This window comes from Lemur catta, chromosome 12, assembly GCF_020740605.2.
Source record: "Lemur catta isolate mLemCat1 chromosome 12, mLemCat1.pri, whole genome shotgun sequence".
Classification (NCBI taxonomy): Eukaryota; Metazoa; Chordata; class Mammalia; order Primates; family Lemuridae; genus Lemur; species Lemur catta.
Window position 1 is genome coordinate 45,133,055 of NC_059139.1, and position 14,451 is coordinate 45,147,505.

Below are 14,451 nucleotides of genomic sequence, written 5' to 3' on the forward strand. Positions count from 1 at the left end.
TGTTTCCCTTGGCGTAGAGGGAGATAGGGATGCAAGACATATCTAAGAGGTGGTTCTTCTTGCTGTGCTTGCTCATTCTCCTCTAGCATACACGTTCCCTGGGCAGCCGGCCAGGGAGGCCAGGTAGGAGGGCAGGGGGTGTCCTGCTTGCACCTGCTGGTAACCCCATGTGCCTGAGCTCACTGAATGAACAGCTGGGGGGCGGGGGTGCTCCCAGCCTCGGATTAGAGACAACCAGATTTTCAGTGATCTTTTCTCCTGGTTGGAGTTCCAGGTGCTGGGGAGGCCAGACTAACATTGAAGGACCATGTTGAAGGTGAGGGACTAGACACCTGGGCTTCCCCTCAGCCCTTCTGCAGATGAGTCTGCATGGAAATCACTAACCTAGATGTATTTATGTTCTGGATTCTCCATGGAGCAACTGGACTGGCATACAATGTTTGTTTACATATCTATTATATAGTCTATGACTGTTCACGAGCCATATGCTGCCAGGATGGGGTGAGCATGTGTGGACAGTTATCAGCATGAGCTCTGGAGCCAGTGTGTCCTTGATGGCACCTCTCGCACCCTCAGTTTCTTCATCTGGAAGATGGGCCAATGAGAACATGCACCACATGATTTTATCGCAGTCTGCCTATCCGACTCTATTTCACATCATGTTACCCCTCTCCCGTGTTCATCACATGTCAGCAACACTACCCTTCTTTCTGTTTCTCAAACACACCAAGCTCAGCCTCACCTCGGAACTTCATCTGGAAGTCTCTCCCCCACTTCTTCCCATGAGGGTCTCATTCAAATGTTACCCTTCAGAGAGGCCTTCCTTGGCCATACAATCCCTTCTCCCCCAAATCCAAGCCCCCCCTTTATTCTGTTCTATTATTTCATAAAATTTGCTACTCTGAAATTATCTTGTTTGTCGATGTGTTTATTTTGCACTGACTCAGCAAAAATTCCCTTGGCTCACCATCATACCCAAAATTTGTACCCCATATTTCCTCATTCCCTTAGTATTTATTATATAACATATTCTATAACTTACTTATTTCTTTATTTACTGTCTGTCTTCTCCCCACTGGAATGTAGCACTGTGAGGATAGATATTTTTGTTTGGGTCACTGCTATACCACTAGTGGATAGCACAACACAACACATGGTAGGTAGTCAGCAACATCTACTTGATGGAAGAATCCATGTGTCCACTGTCTGTCTCCCTCCACTAGAAGGTAAGTACTACTAGAGTAGAGACCTTATCAGTCCTGTCCACTGCTGACCCCAGCAACAATTATGCAATGGTCCTTAAGAAATATTGTTCAGTGTATGAGTGGAACCCACTTCATAGGGATATTTGAAGATAAAATGAGCTAGTCCTCATAATCTTGGTATAAATGCCATGCATGTTAAGAGTTCAATAAAATTAAGATGTAATTACTGTTAAAAAAATTAAGTTTCTGCTATTGAACCAATAGAAGTTCTTGCACGTCCTTGATTTGGGTTTCAGAGCCCAGGAAACCTCATGTTTGTATACCAGGAGGTCTGGCTGAGGCCTCTTCTCACATCTGCTTCTCATTCACAGGGGTCCAGGTAGGATGGGATCCCTAAAACGTTACCCTGGTCTAGGAAAAACTTTATCTCTTTATTACTCTCTCACTGTAAACAAAATATTTTTGTTGAGTTAACCTGGAAAGCTAAGGCTCAACTATCACATGCTATAATAAATATATTAAAGTCAAGATTTCAAAACAGCTACTACCCTCCCCCCTACCACCACCCCTTAGAACCTGACTGGCTTTTAGTTCAAGATGATCTAGCAGGAATCTTCCCAGGTTAGACATAACCTGGCTCTTCCCATGCCATTTGCCCTCTATTTCTACTCCCAGCTGTTTGGTTTTTAGTGGATGACTGTATTTTCCTATGCCCAGGGAACTCGTGGACACAGAGGATGCATCTGGCAGGGAGGCCACCAGTTTAGAGTAATGTGCAGTTTTCTCAAAAGAGAGGAGCTCAGACCTGGGCCCACTGCACTTAGGGTTACCACCATAAAGAGAATTCCTTGGGGATGGGGGGGGGTCACATTTGGTCCCGTATTTAGGAGACTCTTTTAATACAAGATACAGCCTTCCCCAAAATGGAATTTAACAGTTTTATGACCTGGCAAAACTACTATTTGTGCCCGGAAAGTGGGCATGAAAACCTTTGCAAACTCACCTTACAGCTGATGTTAAGTACTTTGTGCTGCCTTCAAAGAGCACCTTGGGCCCTTAGTGAATTCCTCGCCCCAAACCTCACTGACGGCCTTTGGACGATCCTATTCTCCCAGGTGTAGGCAAAGGGAAACTGGATGAGTTCCCTGTTAGGCTAGTTGGCTGCCTAAAAATAACAGACATGCCATATCTCCAAAGCTTTGGAAATAGGATGGCAAGCAGGATTTTTATTTTTTAATGCTATGTTTCTGCATTCTCAAATGTCTGAAAAACAACAGAATCCACCGGTATACATCTAGAGCCTCTACCCAGTGGACCCCCGAGTTGGCGGATGCAGGTGGCCCAGAGCACTGCACACCCACCCCTAGGTTGCCCAGGTTCATTGCAGACTTAGAAGGGAAGAGCTGAGCCTACGCTACTCACTTCACTCTGGCAGAGACCTCAAGGCTTGAGGAAAATGGAAATCTGTGACCCTTGACAAGCAAGTGGGGAATCCCACCACCAGGAAATGTCTCAGGTTCCTTCAGTGTGTGTAGAAAGGCAAAGGCTAGAGCCCAGGAGCCTCACTTTTTGTTAGACTAATTATTGCTGTCACTCAGGTGTTTTCTCTTCATTCAAACCTGAAACCTGGATAACTCCCTCTTCTCCCGTAGTATCCTGGCGTTCCCCCTGCAAAGAGAGATGGGTGGCAGGGAAGTTTCTTTCTGTATTTCTGGGTAAGTCAGGTAGATGCGAGAAGTGATGGACTCACTAATTGTGAAAATGTAGTTAAATTTATTTCATCTAAAAAGAAAAATGTTTGTTGCTGTTTACCAGCCATACATTTGGAAGCCACAGTCGGTGTTCCATGAACACATTTTTGAGGCCTGATATATCTCAAATAAGAACACCCTTCTTTTTAAAATACTTTTTAAAAACAGAATTAACACAAAACCTTTATTAGCTTTTAAAGTGGTATTTTAAAATGAGTTTAAAGCACCATTACTTTGTAGCCACATTACAAAACAATATGACTAGGTATATACAATATAAACTGAGTTCACAAGTTCTAGGATTAAGTTTTTAAAGATAAAACAGTGAACATCCAAATTCTGTTTAACAGAATCTTCTAACACTCTTGGGGTGGCTCCTCTTTCCCCATTCCGATAATTTGAATTTGTTTTAATTATGACAATTTGAACATTTTTCACAATAAGATCTCTGTAACAACAAACATATGGTTTCATTTGTTAATAATTTGAACTAGCAGTTGGCATATTTTTAGGTATTTTTTTAAATCATACACATAGGAAAACTTCATCTATATAAAACTCAGCTATCCTGAAATTTCCAGGAGGCAGGAGATGGCTCAGGACCAGAAACGAAATAAAAAGAGGCCTCTGGTTAACCAAATAAATCTTGGAACATCCATGCACTAAAGACTCATGCACTTGATTCAAGGAGCAACTCACAATCTGTTTAGGCATATTTGACTTACTATTCTAAACTTAGGGATTAGAAACTACATAAAAAGGAAATTCTAGGTATTTCTTAAGGGTCATAACATTCACAACATCAGTAAGTAACAGCTGATAGACCATCAGCAATGAAGGCAGTAAACAAAAAAGAACCCAAGAAACAAGAAGTAAAATCCCCTGTGTGAAATAAATACATGACAATTTATCACAGGGACAATTTCCCAATATGCCATCACTGTATTTCAGCCAGTGTTCACAATGATGACCCTGAGTGACCAAAGAAAGGGAGGTTAGGTTCAGAACTCTCTCTGAGGGGAGAGAAATGTTTAGTATGCTCTAGATATAATGATTTGAAAATGTTAAAATTACAAAAAATAAAAGAACCAGAAAACAAGGACTCGGCAAAGAGAAAACTGAGTCATTCATTCAGCAAATCTTTATTGAATATTTATATGTGCCAGGTAAGCAGGCCTTGGGGACACCAGGCACTGAGACAGCAGATTCTGTTCTCAAGAAACTTATATTTTAAGTCAGAGGTTTCGAAGTGTGGTCAGGCAACCCCTGAGGGTTCATGAGATCCTTCCAGGGGATCTTCGAGATCAAAGCTATTTTTCTAGTAACACTAAGATGGCATTTACACTCATGGTATAAAAGTAATGGTGGGTAAAACTGCTGGTTCTTTAGCATGAATCAGGGAAGTGGCACCAAACATACTAGTAGTTGTTGTAGAAGGAAAAGCTTTTGCAAAGGTCGGGCGGGAGAAGAGAGAGAGTATGACTCATTTATGAAAATTAAAGTTATTTGATAAAGCTAGAGAACAGTCTGTGATAACTTAGGTTATGTTAACTGTATAATTATTTCAATAAAATAAGCATGTATGTGTAGTGAAGGGTTAAAAATTGACTCTGGCCCCAAGTGTACATAATACTGATCAGGAGAATAAATGAGCTGGAATTGGCTGCTGGTTTACTGTACCTATTTATAGGAAGTTTAAAGGGCCACCTTAATAAGTTGCTACAAATACATAATTAGAAGTTGTAGTCTCTATTCCATGAGATCTAAATGTAAGCCAAAATTTAGATTATCTTTCAAAGTTTTTTTCTCATATTTAAAGGAACTCTAATGAGATGTTTAAAGTCTGATTTGAATTGGAAACAATACAAGTATGAATTTAAGGCCTCATAGTCTTTATAAAGACTCTATTTTTACCCAGGTTAGTGGTAGTTATCTCATGAATTTGAGTCATGTCCAATAGTGATTTTCTCTAAAATTAACATGGATTGCAAGAAGGACTTCTCTATGTCTTGGTGGCCTCTTTGGCATGTCTGTCATATGGCCATAATTTCCTGATTTTACATTTCTGTTCTAAAAGTACCTTTGTCCTATTGCACTAAGGAAAATCTTTAAATCAAATGCCCCCAGCATTGTATTGGCAGAATCCAAGGTAGGCATATGCTCTGAAGGCAAGGCCAGATAACCGGTAACTGCAAGCGGAATGTTATAAGCCCTTGGTTTATACTATGGGTCTTCCTGAGCTGGAACATGGCTTCTGAGGGTGATTTTTCTCTTTTGGGTGGGAATTCAGAAGAAGTAGAAATAAATATTTCTGGCTCAAAGGTTAGGTCTATTATAATTGGTATCTCGGAAGATAACGCCACCCACACTCATGTTGCTGCAACCTTTGGATGAGAGGCTGCTGTTATGTATTATAGAATCAGGATTCACTGTCAGGCAGATGCAGTGGCCAAGGCCAGATGGCGACATTTTACAACGCTATTCTGAGGGGCTCATTTAAGTTATAAATGTTGTTTGTAAGGTACTCAGAGAATGTTTTGCCAAGGATCATGTCTGTTAACTTCTTTGTAAGTCTGCATACATATTGCTTTGCCCATACATCTTTTATATTATCCGTTGATTTTGCTGTTTGTCTATATAGTTTGTGGCTTCTGAGAACTCTGAAAGACAAAAAAAAAAGAAAAAAATACAACCATGGGTGGATAAGAGTGTGACTTTTTTTTAGTCTATTATGATTTATTTTAAGGCATTAGCAAAAACAAAAATAGGGCAGCAAAAATATGTCAAATCAAATAAAGCTAATTTGAAACTAATATCGACTCTGGAACAGTAAACACCACCTATATTCCCCAAAAGATTTAAAAACACACAAAACATTTAAATATGCTGTATCCCTAGTAACTAGCACTGTGTCTGATACCCAGTGGGTATACAATAAATGCTGAATGACTGAACTCTATGACACAGAAATGATAGATACCCACATTTTTCAGATGAGGAAATTGAGATGCAATGAGGTGAGGTAGCCTGTTCAATTGCTAATAAAGGGGACTGGGCTTTAAAGTTGGGTAACCTGACTATAAAAGCTCACTTGATTAACCTCTGCATCATACTATAACATAATGTTAGTTATATTTTGGAGATTATTTGTCTTTAGGTAGTATAACATTTTTCCATCAAATATATTGATCAAATATTTAATAATTGTTTGTTTAGGATGGGAAGAAATCAGATACACAAATATTGGTCTAACTTCCTCACTGTCAATAATGCCTTCCTGGGATAATCTTACTGGTGGCAGTGTGAGGTGGGGTGGATCTAGTTCTCGTAGGAGACCCAGAGGGACTGGAAGACAAGCACAGTGGCGCTCGTGTCCAAAGGACCTCAGTAGCACCCTCTTCCACACTTCCATGCCGTGTGCCACCACGTCATGCTGCCGTCAGGATTAAAGTAAAATACCTTTCCAGATCAAATCCAAAGGCTTCTTTTACAATTACCCGTCGCTTGGGTTTGCTTTTAGTCATGATGATTAACATATTTTGAAATTTCAAATACTGAGAAGGCAGTCGATTTTTATATTTACCACAGGAGGGCATCCGGTTTAAAAGGTTGAGAAACGACAATTTTGTCATGTTTTCTCAAGGTTGTAATACTCTCTGTTAGTGATAGTCATAACAACCTTCCTGTGCCTATTGTGTATTCTGGAAAACACAAGCATGGGGATTCGGAGACACAGTGTTTCGAAAGCCGACTACACGCTGTGCAGGCAGTACAAATGCCGGGCGCACAGGGACTGCTATGAGTCTGGTCATCGTCCCACGTGGCATTAGTTCTGGCAGATTCTTCACAGTCTTCCTGCCAGTGGAATCTTTCTCATGCCATGTCCAGTAGAGTGGCCAGATTCTTGCTCCCTAGTGTGAATGGAGAGACAGTGGTTCTAGGGCATGCAAGATGCCATCTCATGCCACATGGAATCTGTGCCACCTCACCATTCTTTGAGCTCTATTCTGGCCAGCAGACTTTCCCTAATTCTCGTCTAAAGAATGTTAAGTTCTTACCACAACCACACAAATGATAACTATGTGTGGTGATGGATGTATTGGTTCATTGGATTGTGGTAATCATTTCACAATGTATATGTATTTCAAATCATCACCTTGTATACCTTGAATATATACAATCTTTATTTGTCAGTTATACCTCAATAAACCCAGGGGTGGGGGAAGAGAAAAAAGATATTTAAAAATACCCTTTCTCCACTTTTCTGGTTTCCCATAGCTGTACTTCCTCCCCTCTGGAGAGTGAGCTCTGTGAGGGGAGGGACCAAATCTGTTTTTCTTGTCATTGTACCACCAGGAATTCCAACACTATCTGGTACGTGATAGATGCTAATTAAAGATGTGTTTACTGAATGAATGCATGAATGACCAAATCAATGGCTATCTCTTTGTGCCCCGATATCAAGATTTGGAAACTTTCTTTTCAAGTAGTCATCTGTATGATTTCACTTTTTCTTTTTTTTTTTTTCTGCAGCTCCATGGGTTGGAGATTTCACTTTTTAAAAGTTCACATACACATAGAAAGAATCCATCTCTGATGTAACTAATCCATAAGCAACTATGTAAGTCTAAAAAAACCAAGCTCCTTTCAGAAATGGCAAAACTTGAAATACCATCTGATGGGAAATCAGATACTTACTGACCATGGAATTTGAGAGAAATTGCCCACAGTTTTATAAAGGACAATGTCGATTGTATCACTATTTTAAAACCCAGTGGTTTTCAGATGCTCTTGGCCAGCTCCCACCGATTTCAAGGGAGAACACCTGTGCCCTGGCCATGCTCCATATGAGAAGCACGCAGAGGGGAAATGCCAGGCCAGAGGGCTTCTCAGCAGTCCCAATTCTGAAGTTTGTTTCAGCCCAATCCTGTCTTGCCCCAGCCCATGATGTGGCGTAGGATTGGGGCACAGCTGTCCGGAAGGCCAGGCTATCTCCGGCTTCCCAGTAGGAATGACACAAAGAATTATATCTCTTGAAGTGTCTAATGCACCTGTGTTAGTTTTCTCTGGCTGTCATAACAAATTACCAAAAATCAGTGATTTAAAACAATACCAATTTGCTATTTTACAGTTCAGGAAATCAGAAGTCCTACAATCCCGGTGTCAGCAGGGTTTTGTCCCTTCTGGAACCTCTAGGGGAGAATCCATTTCCTTGTCTTTTCCAGCTCCTAGAGGACACCTCCATTCCTTGGCTCATGGCCCCTTCCTGCATCTTCAAATCTCAGTCTCTCTCTCTTGGCTCTGCTTCATCATCTCCTGTCTCCCTCTCAGAAGGACCCCTGTGATAATATTGGGCCCTCCCACATAATCCAGGGTCATCCCCCCAGCTCAAAAGCCTTAATTTAATCACATCTGTAAAGCCCCTTTCTAGCATGTAAAGTAACATATTCACGCCTTCCAGGGATTAGAGCATGAACATTCTGTGGAGGACATTACTCTGCCTACTACCCCAGCCCATCTGCTTTCCTCCTAATATCCTGAAAAAGTGGCCTTCAGGTCCTCCACCCTTCAAGGCAGAGTGCACTTCATGCTGCTCGTGGCTTCTTGCCACTTCCTTCCTCCTTTGACCTTTCCTGGTTTTCCCAGCTGGATGCAGCTGCTTCTTTCTCCATACTCCTTTGCAAAACCTCAACCTGTTCAGGGCATTCCTTTCTGCTGCCTTATACCATATTTGTATGTGCATATGTTTCTTTCCTGACTAACCTGAGCCCAGAACCAACTCTGTGCCCTCCTTGGGCCTAGAGCCATGTGTGGCAGATTGCAGGTGCTCAGCTATTGCTGTTAGCACTCAGCAGCTACCACACGAGCCGCTTCTCCCTGAGTCTGGTGCGGTCTAGATGTTTCCCCCAGAGTCCCAAGACAGCACCCCTTACCCCAACCCCAGGGCATCCCTCTACCAGTAGTGATATCTTCCCTGACTATGAGCTGGGAGGACTTCACGATGCTGTCCATTTAGAATACATCGTCCCCAGGGGCTGCTGGTAGCCTGGGAAGGGAGCCTGCGTTTACGTCTTCGGCTTCCCACCTTGCGCAAGCCAGTTTGTTATTGCTTTGCTGTTTGCTGCGGCGGTGGCTGCTGTTCCGCGGAGCCAACTGAAGAGCCTGTCTCCAAGCAGGCTTGGCTATTTCCACTGTAATTCTCTGCCCCTCAGGATGCCATCCTCTACATGTGTTGTTGTGACTCACTTGGCACTGGTCCTTAGTCAGAGCCACAGTCTAATGAAAAGGCACTGGTTGTCAACTTCCCAGGGTCATTTTCAGCCACTTCCTGGGTAGGCTTTGCCTTAACTCAACTGGAACCTACCTCCCCAGCAGTGAAGAAATTCGGCAGTAAGGACTATGTGATTGCCAGTGACTAGGCGAAGCTTGGGGCTGGGGTTGACACGTATTAAAGGGCAGAGCAAATAAAAACATGAGATCAAAGTTTCTGCTCACACATTTCAAAGTCAGTTGGGGAGAAAGATAAGTTACTAAGTAATTACAAAATTTGATAAAATTTTCTATCAGCAAAGTGCTGTGAGATATATATATATATATACATATATATCTCATAGTCTACATCTGGATAAATCCAAAATATTAAAAGTGAAGTCCTAAGAGTACTAGAAAAAACCCTGGGAGAATTTTTCTTATATAATCTTAGAATAGTAAAGGCCTAAGTATAATACGGGACCCAGAAGCCGTAACTGAAACAGTAGTTAAATTTAATTACATAAAAAATATTTCCCATGGCAAAATCCATATGTAAAGTCAAAAAACAAACCCCAATCTGAGAAAAAAATTTGTAAATAATATTACAGAATAAAGCTAATTTTCCTAATGTATAAAGAATATATGCAAATCAGACCGTGGCTCACACCTGTAATCCCAGCACTCTGGGAGGCCCCAGGTGGCAGGGAGGATTGCTTGAGGACTGGAGTTCAAGATCAGCCAGAGGAAGAAGAAGAATTAGCCAGGTGTGATGGCTGACACCTATAGTCCCAGCTACTTGGGTGGTTAAGCCAGGAGGATCATTTGAGCCCAGGAGTTTGAGGTTGCAGTGAGGTATGATGACGTCACTGCACTCTACCCAGGGCAACAGAGAAAGACTCCGTCTCAAAAAACAAACAAAAAACAAACCAAAAAAACCATACAAATCAATAAGACAAACACTAATCATCCAATAGAAAAATGGGCAAAGCATATAAGCAGGCAGTGCACAGAAAAAGAAATGCAGATGGCCCTTAAACATGAGAAAAGATGTTTAGTCTCACTTATAAGAAGAGAAATACAACTAAAATATAATTTTTTATTAAATTAAATTGGCAAAAATCAAAAAGTTTGAAAATACTTATATTATGAGGAGTCAGCAGCCCACTTGTGTGTTACTAGTAGAAGTACATGTTGGTTCAACCACCAATTTTCAGCATCTACCAAAATTACAAACATGCATATCCTGTGACTCAGCAATTTGCTAGGAATTTATCCTACAAATAGTCTCTAACCTGGGACAAATGACATATACAGAATTTTATTTACTGTAGCATTGTTTATATTATCAAAAGATTGGAAGTAATTATTAATATAGGAGTGATAAAAAATGGAAAAGTGATAAATTCTGATATTCACACACATTAAAAGTCTGTGCATTGGTCAAAAGCAATCATCCTTATGATGATCATGCAAATATTTCAGAGATCTATTGCAAAGTGATAAAAGCAAGGTACAGAACAGTTTGTTCAGTGTGCTACCATTTGTTTATAAAAGAAAAGAGGAGTAACTACTAGCTATTTTCAAGAATAAGCTCAGGATATTTCTACTGGTTGTTTTTGCTCATGCTGTTCTCTTCATCTAGATGGTCTTTTCTCCATCTCTGCCTGTTGATAAAAAATCATTCTTCGAAACCTATTTCAAATATTTCTTCCTCTATGAACCTTTGTTAGTCTCTCGAATTCAGTATTCTCTCAATTGAACAAATCTGTAAAATTATTGGGAGAATAGTTTAAAGGTTTGGGGTGAGAGATCCTTTAGTAGATCCTTAGAACCTAGGTATGACAGCCCTCAATAATTTGTAAAGGAAGAAGATCAGCTTAACCTTATAAGAAATTTAATATTCTGTATGGTCAAAGACATCATAAATGGACCTAAACACAAAACTTATAACACTGAGAGGAAATATTTGCAACATATATTGATGACAAAGGCTTATTTTCCAGATTATATAAAGAGCCTCTACAAACCAATAAAGATAAAACCAACAGTCCAATAGAAAAAAAGGGCACATTTTAAGAACAAATGTAGCAGTTAAGGGAAAAAAGAAAAGCAATTTAAAAGTGCTCAATTTTAAACAATAAATGTTCATATTTCTTTCCCTTTGATGAGTAAGAACTAAAAAGATTTATGCTATGATGTGAGAAAAGAGGCAATGATGAGGTGGAAGTATAAATTGTTAAATTGTCTTAAGAGGATAATTTTGCAGGAGTCATCAAAAGTTAAAATTATATATCACCTTCAACCCATCTTTTTGACTCCTAGGCATCTGTGCTCAGAGAAGCATATAAGCACACAGAAGCATTTATAAGCATGGTGTTTGCCCCATTATTTATAATAGCAGAAAACAAAGACCTCCTAAAGGACCACCAAGAGGAGGAGTGAATGAACTATGGGCTCCCGCGTAACAGTTTAAAAAATAAGGTAGTTTTTTACATATTTAAAAAGAGCTCCAAAGGGAAAATGCCATTTGATGAACAGTATGTAAAATATTATTTCATTTTGGGGGGAAAAGCTATATGTATACAGTCAGCCCTCTATATCCATGTGTTATGCATCCATGGATTCAACCAACTGCAGACTGAAAATATTCAGGAAAAAAAATGGATGTTTACATCTGTAACGTGTACATACTTTTTTTCTTTTCATCATTCCCTAAACAATACAGTATAACAATGATTTGCACAGCATTTACATTGCATTAGGTATTATAAGTAATCTAGAGATGACTTAAAGTATATGGGAGGATATGTGTAGGTCATATGCAAATACTGCATCGTTTTATGTAAGGGACTTGAGAATCCCTACATTTTGGTATTCACTGGGGGTTGTGAAACCAATCCCCTACATATGCCAAGGAATGACTGTATATATTTGTGTGTATATATATATATATATATATGTGTGTGTGTGTATGTATATATATACACATATGTGTGTACACAGAGTATATATACCTATATGTATATACATGTATACACACATATATACAATATCTATATATATATATGGGGGGGAATAGTTTGGCTGAATAACAGTGGTTTCTCTAGAGAGGGAAGTACAATTACGGTTAGGGAAGGAGGAGCTTTTATTTTGTGCTCTATACATCTACAGGGTTTTGTTTGTTGTGGTTGAAGGGTAGTGACAGGAAGGACCCAGGTGACACATTTAGGAAAAGCGACTTGATCTCAGTCAGTTGGCCTCCCAAGGTGATAATTGTCCACTGTTCCACCCAAAGAAAGTAAGAGGTACTTTCTAAGTGAAGAATGATTAAACAGAAATAAGTATGAGACATTTTCCTCTGGCTGTGAAGGTCACTACTGAATTTTCAGAAACATCCCTCTTTTAACTCACCTAAATAGCCACTATTGAGAGTTGAACCCACTTATTTTATGGGCATAGAGAATGGGTGCAACCATAGAGAACAGGGCACAGAGATTATACTTTTAAAATCTTCTCTAATACTGCATACCTTGTAAATCTTTTCCCTAATTTTTCCCTTGTTTCTTTCCTCAGGCTCTCTGTTGATTTTTCTATAGCTAGCTTAAAATTTGGAAAGAAAGGACTGATCAATGCTGAGTAAACAAAGACTATTTCTTGACCCTTCAGTGACATATTGCCTTGAGTTATATTCTAGAGTCACTGTAATTTAACTAACAACACAATATTGGAGACTCATTGGATGTGAGATTCACTGTGACTCATCAGTCCTTCCCGTTTCTTCTTCTCCTCAACCAACACTTTGCTGTGCCTTGTTTCCTTTGCTTGAAGCATAGAGCACAGAGGAAAAGCATCATACAGGGAGGTCATGGACTCTGAAATCTGACATATCTGAGTCTTTTCACAAGTTTTCAACTTACTGTTTCTGTGATTTAGAGCAATTGCATAACTTTTCTGCATGTCCATTTTTTATCTGTCAAATAGCAATAATAACACACGACCAAAAATGAAATCACAATGAAATTAGAAAATATTATGAAGCAGGTGATAATGAAAATACAACACATCAAAATGTGTAGGGTGCAGCTAAAGCAGGACTTAGAAATGTTAAGCCTTAAATGCATACATCAGAAAAGAAGGAAAACCGAAAGTTAATTTAGCTTCTCAAGGAGCTAAAATAAAAAGTAAAATAAAACCCAAAGAAATTAGGAGTAAAATAGTATAGATAAAAAAACAGATCCCATGAAAACATATATACATGTACATACAATAGAAATCTATCAATTAGGCCAAACATAGTTTTTTTGTAAAGATTAACAAAATCAACAAACCCCTAGCAAGACTGGTCAAGGAAAAAAAGACATAAAATACAAATTATCAAGATCATAAATAAAAGAGACATCAATACAGACTTTAAGCCATCAAAATTATAAAAACAATACCAATTTCTTAGGAAGTTCATGGGAAGTCAAAGCACTTAGCACAGTAACAAGGCTCATGGAAGCCATTCATTTAGACATTGAATGTGATTTTACTGAGCACATGCCTTATATGGGGCACTGGGAATACTAAGGTGAGCTGGTGGGTGTATGGGGAAACAGAGACATGGTCCTTGCTCTTATAAAGGATGAAGTTCAGTGGTGAAGATAGACACAAATTTTTAAAATTGTATATATAAATGCAAAATTACAACAATGAAAAGTGCTATAAATAAGAAGTGGGGCATGAAGCTAAAAGTGCATATAAAAAGGTTAACTGACCTAGTGGGAAGGTCAAAGAGAGCTTCTCTAAGGAGGTGATAGCTGAGATGCCATCTATAAGGAGACATTAACTAGGTGAAGTTAAGTAGTCAGTGTTTGCTATGGTTTGAACGTGTCCCCCAAGGTTCATGGATTGGAAACTTAATCCCCAATGCAACAGTACCAGAGGTGGGACCCAATAAGATGAGATTAGGTCATGAGGGCTCTGCCTTTGTGGATGAATTAATGTCGTTATCTCAGGAGTGGGATAGTTATCAAGAGTATGGCTTTGTTATAAAAGTGAGCTCAGCCCTCTTTTGCTCTCTTGCTCTCGCTCTCTCTTGTACTTCCACCTTCTGCCAAGAGATGATGCAGCAAGAAGGCCTTCGCCAGATGTGAGCCCTTCCACCTCGGACTTCCCAGACTCCAGAACTAGAAGAAATTGATTTCTTTTTTTTTTTTAATAAGTTACTCAGTCTGTGGTATTTTGTTATAGCAACACAAAAC